Raw genomic sequence first — 10424 nt, forward strand, 5'->3', positions numbered from 1 at the left:
TCAAGGGAGAACGTAGAACAGCATGGTTGCAGGTCTTACGGCCCCCGCATGTTTGGGGTCTCACTGCCTCAGCACAACCAGATCGGGTGAGCTCACCCGGGAAACTAGAAAGCATGTCATACTTTGACAGGTCACACAGCACTGGGACCGCGAAACAGAATGTGTCATATCTGACTGCGAAATTAGAAATTGTCGTCCTTGGACACTGTCTTACATCACTTCGACCAGGAAATGAGAAACGGGGCACCTCAGACCCTCCTTTTCTTTTAGGAAAGGAAAACGGTCCCGTCGGACCAGGAAACAGACACGTTAAGCCAGGTCACGTGAGACCAGGAGATTGGGGGAAGCAGTGTTAGACCAATCAGGTGGAGGAAACGGTCGAGTCACACCAGAGAAACTAGAGCAGGGTAAACGGGAGAGCACAGTATTATACCGTACTGATAGGATATCCATTTGCACAATATAATGTGATCCATACCTTAGTGTTATGATAAGGAACATTCCAAGAAGGGTATAATGCTATCCCCTGCTATGAGCCAATACTAATAATGTGACCTACCAACGATACGCCAATTGATGTGAACATGTCACCACCACCATATGCAATCCTTACCGGATTTTAAGGCGTCAATGATCTTTGCTTATCGAGGATAGTGTTGAGAGCGGGGCGAATGTAAGATGTGAAGGCAGGGATGACCAACGTCCCAATTTTGGTAGGGTCGTAGCGGAGATGCCTTGGTTAGCCGCCGAAGTAGCAACCCCTATTCTAAAAGAGTGCCCTGAGTATAGCTGCGGTGATTAGTTGATTCTCGTGAGGATAACCTCCCAATGCTAGTTAACCACGTTCAGCTAAAGGAACGTTACATGGGCTAAGAATAGTAGAGCAACTAATAGGTCTTCATAATAGGAATTTAAGCATGGATTTGAAAAGCCAAAACCCAGAAACTATCCAAGCCACAGCTACTGTGCAAGCCCCTCCGCATTTGGAGTGTTTAAGCCATGAGGTGCCAGCCAAGTCACGTACCCATTAGACCAGAATAGTGAGTCCAACAGACTTGCATGTACTGGCCTTACACCGTGCTGCGCGAAGACCCACATGCACAATAGCATGCGAGAGGTAGCTTTAGAGATAATATAAAGAACATTTTGCATGAATGAGCTAAGGCTATTAGCCAAATTCAATGACGTGCCAAACTGCCAGAAACAACGTCAACATGACGCATGACTTGCCGTACACATTTTTAAGGCTTTAATGCGCTTGCATTACCATATGTGTCTCGTAAACCACTGGCCTTGACAGAATCCCCCAAACCCCACGGATGGCCTGCATCCGTGTTGACGTTTTAGTGAATCAGCGAACCTCACCAGCTTGTTTGCAGAATGTTACACCATTCAAGTGATCGCCCAGTGACCTGACACACAGGTCAGCGCGGCACCTGTCATCAAGGTAGATTGCGCATCTTAGGACAAGGAAGACGCCCTGCCCAACGAGCAGGAGAGGAAAGCGCGTCCCTGGAGGATGAGCCTGAATGGAGCTAATTATACTTTTTGTGTAACTGTCCAAGTATGGTATTGCCACTTATCCATCCCCATAAGGAGTCACAATAACGCGGTTGTGGCAGATTACTGGATGCAGAGCATCTGGTCCTGGAGCTCTGAGGAATAACAGCCCTACTCCATTGCTCTTCTGCGCACATGAACTCATCTCTGCCAGTGCTGCCCTGTTTGGTCTTTTACTTCCGCTGACCATACCCCACGCTTCATCACTCATGCATTCTCGTTACACTTCACCATTGGTAGTCGTTCTTTACTATGTTATCATAAATACCTTTATATCCCAGCCTGCCTTGTCCTTCCCTATTTGTCATAGCTTGGGGGCCGGGTTACGACATTACACGTGGCAGTCTCCAAAACACAGAATGTGGACATTTTAAAGCAGCTTTAACCAATATGGACAGACTCTTAACAGTGCATTCCTCCCATGCAGTTTAACCCAGTGTGTTTCATATGTCCCGAGACCATTATGATTATTCACAGCAGCCAGGTGAAGCGCCAAGCAAAATCCTTTGAGCAAACGCACCCATGCCAAAATAATAGAGGCACAGATATGAGCTACGAGCCCAATAATCTGAATCCTATCACATGATTTCACTGCCCAACTATGATGTAAAAGAGAGGAATAGAACCGAACCAAATAGTTTAATAACCACAAATAATGTTGCTGCCCACGATCCTCTTTAACATACGATGTAATGACATACTTCCATTTACATTGCGTCACCCTGATTGCACTGACTTTTTACCGCTGCATGATGATCCAGTTCCCTTAATTTACTAAGATTAGGTACTTTACCTTTATAAGATGAAAGAACTTAAACGCTTCTGTTATGTAATTTAATCTATAAATGCATCCCTTACTTGCATGACATATTCCTTCGACTTCTTGATTTCATAATCAGCTGTTGATTACAACGAATGTCGATACAACTGTTTAAGCTACTTCACTGTATATGGGACTAAATCATCGCTCACATTAGACCGACTGTGATGTTCCAGACCTTTGCATGAGGAAATTTGTTAAATTTGATTGGAACACTCTGCTCTATGTGTTCTTCTCTGAAACACCAGAGGTGTACCAACAACATGGGCTGTGAAGAATAAAACACTTGTGTTACTCATGGATATACCCATAGAATGTTGGTATAGCTGACCCCAGCCATGAACCAACCTCCACACTGCCGAGGAGGGATTGTCGTCATCTGTTGCCTCATATTCATCAACTACTTAGCCAAGCCCTGTTAGGAAAGAAGTAAAGTATTAAAAAGGTATCCTTAACTGGTTTGAATCCTACTTGAAGGGCCGATAATACTTTGTGTCTGTAGCTGATTACACATCAGAGCTGACTAAAATTACATGTGGTGTTCCCCAAGGCTCAATACTGGGGCCTCCTCTGTTCAACATCTACATGCTTCCACTACCTCAGATTATGGAAAACAACAAAGTGTGTTATCATAATTATGCAGACGACACACAAATCGACATAACTATGTCACCAGGGGACTATAATCCCATACAAGGGCTGGGTAACTGCATTGAACAAATCAACAACTGGATGTGCCAGAATTTTCTTCAATTAAACAAAGATAAAACAGAAGTAATTGTTTTCGGTACCAAGGACGCACAATTGAAAATCACCGCTCAGCTTCAGTCACTGATGTTAAAACCCACAAACCAAGCCAGAAATCTAGGTGTAGTTATGGATTCAGACCTCAACCTGAACAGCCATATCAAGACAATTACAAAATCAGCCTACTATCACCTGAAGAATATATCAAGGATTAGAGGACTTATGTCTCAACAGGATTTGGAAAAACTTGTCCACGCATTTATCTTCAGCAGACTGGACTACTGTAACGGTGTGTTTACAGGTCTCTGTAAAAAGTCTGTCAGAAAGCTGCAGCTGATTCAGAACGCTGCAGCTCGAGTCCTCACTAAGACCAGGAGGGTGGACCACATCACTCCAGTTCTGAGGTCTTTGCACTGGCTTCCTGTCCAACAAAGAATTGACTTTAAAATCCTGCTGTTGGTTTACAAAGCACTGAATGGTTTGGGACCAAAATACATCTCCGATCTGCTACTACCTTATGAACCATCCCGACCCCTCAGGTCGTCTGGGACCGGTCTACTTTCTGTTCCCAGAGTCAGAACTAAACATGGAGAAGCAGCGTTCAGTTTTTCTGCTCCACATATCTGGAACAAAGTCCCAGAAAGCTGCAGGTCTGCTGAGACCCTCAGCTCCTTTAAATCAAGATTGAAGACTTTTCTGTTTGCTGCTGCCTTTAATTGAACCACGTTCAATTAATATATTAATAAATTTCCTGCATTTCACTACTGCATTTTATTTCTTACACTGTTTTTTAATTGTTTTTGAAATCTCCTTTTCTTTTGCCTTGTGTTTTGATGCTTTTAATGGTTTTATGTGATGCACTTTGAATTACCTTGTTGTTGAAATGTGCTATACAAATAAACTTGCCTTGCCTATAAATAAAATTCATTCATTCATTGTCTTGCCGGGTGCAATGCCAATCACCTTAAAGTAGATCCCTTATATGTGTGTTATTTAAGAGAGCTCTGTATTGCGTGATTGTGACATTGATGAATGCCCGGCAGCCGAAAGTGTTTTGTCAAATTTCTTTTCTGTGTATGCCAAAAATGTTTGCCAATTTAGCCAGGTGCACAATTTCACCATCCGTCCATTGTTAGCTGGGTGGCTAAATATGTTTTTTCTAGCACTGCAGCCTTTTGCCAACCAGTTCAAAACTTCTAATTGAAGCAGTTTTGTTTGTTTGCCATTAGTCTGTCAATGCCAAAAGCATTATCAGTCTCTCCCCAGCAGCCATCAAGTACAATCAATACAGAGGATCACCAAGTTCAGTGTTCTCTTTGAAACAACTTATGCATTGCTACTTTGGTTTTCACAGAACATCCTGAGACAGCTGAGGAACAGGTCCTCATTGTTTCGGCTCGGTCTAGTACGTGCCCAGTCGTATTCAGCGGGGTGCATGGAGGTCGGCAGGTAGCTCAACATTGCTTTCGACATTTACAGTGATTAAAAGGTGTCATTTTTCATCACGGTACAACGAGTGACAGACTAAGTCTAATTGGCAGTCTTTTTTTGTCCAGGACCCTGTAAACGGCTGCACACATCAATTACATGAGAGTGGACATAACTTCAAAGAGCTGCCAAGCAAACAGGAAAAAAACCGAAGAGTCTGCATTTCTCTGCAGGGCAGAACTGTGGTGTAATTGGGAATGCCTCACATCTCCATGTTTGCCCGTTTTGGTTGAAATAGTTGCTGAATAAAGGCTGCATATCTATCCTGTGTGTGTTAAAGGCTGCGATTTTAGTGGAAACTGTTACTTCTTACATTGTTTAAGGTCACTAAAAGAATGATTACTAAAATCGCTGGATAATTGCAAAACCCAGTACGGCATGAGTGCATATCAAATCCCAACACATTCTCACACCATTGTCACAACGCAGCTTGGTCAGTGCTCCAAAGTGTCAAACTATGATGCTCTAGTTAACCCTCCAAGCGCCAGTTTTGCACGTGTAAGTGACGGGTGTGTCAATATACACTCGTTACATGCACAGTGTATTTTCCAAATAAACTTCCCTCTTCACAGGAAGTCAAGGGTTTAGGCAACCAAACCACTTAGTCGGCATTAGGAAAAGAGCATGGTTGATGTTAACTTAACTGACTGACGACTCACACGACTAGGAATTGACAAACGAGTCACGTGACTAATGACTCGCATGACAAAATGCCTTTTAGTTCCGCCAGGGACACGAACAGCGGTCACGTGGACAAAAGTCCTGTGATCGGTTGCCCTTCGTGGTCTTTGTCACCACGCAGCCTCTGAACAAGGTTCCATTTCAAATCAGGCAGTTTAAGAAGTGGGTTTCCATGAAATTGAAATATGAAAACACATTTCCCTTCATATACAATATTTTAAAACCGCATTATCATACTTATAAAATCAATTGCTTTTTCTATTTACAGTTTGGACCGGGGGCCTGTCTCATGAAGCAGGATGCCTGAGTTTCAACCCCCTCAAATCTGGAATTATAAACCGTTCTCCCTCCAATCGTGTCAAATAGTGCTACATTGGTCAGTGCTCCTCGCCGCCTGACACCGACGCATGGTAAGTGTGTGTATGCAACGCACCCATCGGCAGCATTATGTACAAAACGACTGTTTTATAAAGTTTGACTGAGTGTCACCTCATAGTATAATAATCACTGGCCTATTGGTGTGTAAGGACTTTGCATAGTCTCCATCTATTTTTCCCAAATTACCAAATTACAGATGAGGTTAGTGATGTTCTACAGTTTTCTAACTGTCAACCCATCCAACAGTGAACATGGAACAGTGAAAATAATTTATTTGTCTCGCCAAAAACAAGTAGCACAATGTTCACAGCTGATTACACCACGACAGCACCAACTGTCGTGAGCCCGTCAACAACGATCTTCCTTTGGCTCTCCGCTGCCAACTGAAAAGGGTATTTGTAAGGCCCCACACTCTAAAAAGCCCAACTTCAAATTTGTTGTACTAACACCTTTTTTAAAGTTGAGTCAACAAATCCCTTTGTAAAAAGTTGAGCTAACTCAAAATGTCAACTTTACCAATAAGGAGTGCAGTCCACTGAAACTTTTAAGTCGAGAAAACTCAGCATAGTGGTTTGGGCACCTGCTGAGGTAACTAAGGCCACTGTGCATGGGTAGATTTTAGTAAATATATACATGTACATATATGTATGTATGTGTGTATATATATATATATATATACTATAATTATATATTTTAAATAATAAAATAAAATAAATAAAACATTATTTTCTTTAGCCCCTGTTAAGATAACATTATGTTTAAATACCTTATTTGTTTAGATTTGATTTGATTGACATTTACTTTTTATACCTAAATCTTATTTGTGTAAGAATGTTCATGATCTGCTGAATGTCTGTTGACAATGTTCAATAAAGTTCAATCAAGAAAAAAAAAAAACACCAACCGCCACAAATTCAGGAGAAGAAGAAGAAGCAACAGCAGTAGCAGCAGAAGAAGAAGAAGAAGAGAGGGAAAAAAAACGTCGGTTAGAGATAACGTTAGCAAGTCCGCGCTGGGTCCACGTCAGCTCAAGTGTTGCTGCAGCATGCTGTCTACCTTGAGCACAAATTAACAAGGTAAGGCTGTGTATGTTCTGGAGTGTGTTTGATAACGGGCTGGTCAGCGAACATGTTATTTTTTTAATGCAAAAGTTAACATGAAGAAGTTTACAATGTGACGGACCCCACCCTATTTTTCACGTGTTCATAATGTCATGTGTAATTTAACGATAATGACCCGCGGCTTGCGGTTTTGCATGGTCGAGTGAATTTGCACATATTAAAGTTAACGTCTGTACTAGCTAAAGCTACTACGTTGTATGCACGTGCGCAACGTTATAGCGCCGTATGCTAACGTTACATTGGTTGGTTTCTGTTAGCTAGCTGACATGTTGCTGCAAAGTGCTTCGCCGTTCGTTAGTGTTGGTGGCGTTGAAACACGAGGGCTTTAGCATGCTAGTTTAAGTTACTCGCGCGCGTGTACCATTGAGGTGCACTCGATACCTTCCAGGTAATGAAGTAGGCATAAAGCAACACGCCGTTCTTTTGTGCACCCAATTTATTTGTGTTACTCGTAACATGCTTTTCCTTCCCTGATGATACAAAACAAATATGCATGAATACTCATTTAAAAATACTCAGCAAAAGGGGGGATGAAGGTTCTGTTGCTTTTCGTGGTCACCCCCTTCCTTCCATCACTCATAGTATTGTTTGTCATTATGATAAAACCATTTTAATGACTTGCTCCTTTACACACTTAAGGTAAACATAGTTAGAGGTTAGTGGAATCATCTTTTACATTCTCAGTTCTCAGTGTACATTTAATAAATCATGGCAAACTGCTTTTCTGTTTTAGTTTTCTGTTTGAAAATAAGGGGATGTGAAGCTGTTAGGTTTGCATGGAGTTTTGACAACTATGCACATTGTTAACATGTTCTTATCTTTCCTTCATAGGATTTGGATGCAAGTTTTTCCACCCCAGTCAAGATGTCCTCTGAAAGCATTACAGACATTACCAGGCGTGACTCTAACCACTCCCGTGCCTGTATACAGCCTGCACCTGAACTTTCAAGACAACTGGTGCGTTAAAATCCCACCTTTCAAGAGTACATAAACAGTCTGGTAAACCTAAAGTGCAGGTCACATTTTGTTGTGAATTGTGTGACTGTAAGGTCCTCTGTGCTCCAGAAAAATGCATAGGCCATCTCAGGGCTCATTTGAAGCAGCATGTGACTGTTGTCTATTCAAAAACTGTGAATTTACAAGTAATGTCCTTCAGTAGTCATGTAAGCCGGTAACAAATCCGGTAAGTACAAATCTTACAGTGTTAATTATTTTAGATAATCTGTAATATCTCCAACAACTCCAACTGATCTACCAGAAGCAGATGAAGAATTGCCTGCAGATTGCAATGATCCACAGGCTACTGTTGGTTGTTCTGAAATAGAAAGCAGCATGTATCTAATGCCTTTGGACAATTGTACAATTGAACATAAACTTGCATCATTGTTTCTTTACATGCAAACTGTTTTGTGCAGAGTTCTACAGAACTACTCGAGTGGACCTGAAGAAGATCTTCCTGTCATCATTGGATGCACACTCATCGCAGCTTATTAAGCTGTACAGATCACGCCGCGGAACACTTGGAAAGGACATGAGGATCCTTCTAGACACCTTTGATGAACAGGTAATCAATAAGTAGGAAGTGCATGTGGTATAGCAGGGGTCCTCAATTAGATTTGAACTGGGACCAAAAACTGGGGGACAGACGAGGGGCATTTTCACAATTATTTAGTCTGACACAAGACATCAATTATGAAACTATGCAAACCATAACATTGGAGCAGAGCATTTACCATCATATCACCCTTTAATATTCCAGTTTGTCTTACAAAATAAATATGAAGACACGTTAATGTTCACAGGTGTATTGTATTGTTTGACTTAATTGACATTTCAAATTGGTGATTTCGGAGATGAAAAGCAAGAGAGCATTACTGTGTTTTCACCCTTAAGCTGTATCCAAAAACATGATGCCCATATATACAGTGGTAAAATATAGGTTAATTTAGTTAGTGAATACAGCCAACCTGAAATGCATGCGACAATGCTGGAAGCAGTTTGCCAAATGCCTTTGTCTTCTATAGTTTGCATTGAATTTTTTGAATTTGAATTATTATGAATATATACATTTTTAATCTTCATTTTGTATCTTTCAGACAACTGATGTGCTTGCCCACAGAAACTCTACAGCTCTATGGGGTCTACCGTTCTTTGATGGCGAAGCCGGACGGCTTTCTGAAGAAATATCTGGTAAGACTAATGTGTCAATGTCATTTAGGTTGCACATTGAGCAAGAAAACACGAATGCAAACTTTCATCAAACCCTCATTTCTACTTCACTGTTACTTTGTTATTCCACCTAAATAGTTTAATAAGTGTAACTTTACAGTTTTTAACATTTCATTTCATGTGATATCGCCAATACTGGCAATATTACTGTAGCATCAAGGTTACATGTGAGTGTGGTGCCTGCATCACATGCATTTTGTAACAGCAATTCTCCTTCAAATTTACTGGTAACATTTATAATTCCAAGCCCAAATTAGTCATGGGTTTTGAGACCTCGTATACAGTGCATTCAGAAAGTATTTAGACCTGTTGAAGATTTGTCTGACTTAAAAATGATGCATGTACATATTTGAGTGTTTTTAATTGTAAAGTCATTCTCTGTCAGTGCATTTTCAAAGTCAAAATACCTTTTTGGTTAGCTAATCTTTTTAAGAAAATAAAACTAAAAAAGTCCCTACACAACATTAGCACCCTTTGCTGCTACATGTCTTTAGAGTAAGAATCTGGCAGATTTGGAGTGATTTTGTCCATTGTTTTATGGCAGATTTGCTCCAGTTCCTTCAGGTTTTTGTCACTTATTGAATCGAAGGAAGCCTGTACAGTGAGCAAATGTTTGCCTGTATTCTGCTCTATTTATTTATTTATTTATTTATTTATTTATTTAATGACAAGACACGACATTCAGAGTATGAATATTTAAATATTAAAATACTATAATACAAATGTGTAGGGGGTGAATATGGTATGAAAGTGGTATATTTTTGTTTTTAAAATCTGCAGAAAATTTACCAACCAAAAATGTATTTTGACTTTTCAAATGTATTGTTACAGAATGGGAATGAAAAAAAAGAGAACTTTAAAGAGGGGGTGAATATTTATGAAAGTCTCTATGCTTGTTTTTCTTTAAAATACAGACCCGGAGGAATTTTGCGTCAAGGGAGTTGAACTTGGAATATTCAGTTGTTGAAGATGGCGTTGGGGTGGTCCGCTCAAGTCCAACAACAATAAGCATCGCCCTGGTTATTGAGGAACGGATTGTCCTGGAGGATGTATGCGACTTCCCAACCGCATTTGCCATTTTGTTTGGGCTCATCCAGGCTCTTAACCTGGACTATCCGAAGGACTTACGGTACACATTTTTTAAGTAATTCAAAAGGTGTTCATGAACCTTGGTACCCAGTGCTCTACCCGGTTCAGGCCTTAAAGAACAGTTTGCTGAAGTAGCCTGCCATATCTAAACCACGCCTATGGTCTTGACTGGATTTTCATGAGGGACTGAAATGTCACCAACTTGACCAAATGCCGATGGTATGAGTTGACCAAATTGGTCAACACCCTTAAGTGTTAGATGTTTAACAAGTTTATTATTTGTATATACTTTGTATATTACAGCTGAACTA

At 40.7% G+C, this 10424-nt stretch overlaps 1 long non-coding RNA gene across 1 annotated transcript; it reads left to right on the top strand.

Moving 5' to 3' along the window:
• The first annotated feature begins 8312 nt into the window (after positions 1–8312).
• Positions 8313–10087, top strand: LOC306783673. The gene is made up of 3 exons (XR_013772308.1): positions 8313–8359; positions 8892–8985; positions 9939–10087. It is a non-coding gene; the product is annotated as an uncharacterized lncRNA (long non-coding RNA).
• The last annotated feature ends 337 nt before the right edge of the window (positions 10088–10424 follow it).

The sequence above is a fragment of the Melanostigma gelatinosum genome (assembly GCF_949748355.1).
Source record: "Melanostigma gelatinosum genome assembly, chromosome: 10".
Lineage (NCBI taxonomy): Eukaryota > Metazoa > Chordata > Actinopteri > Perciformes > Zoarcidae > Melanostigma > Melanostigma gelatinosum.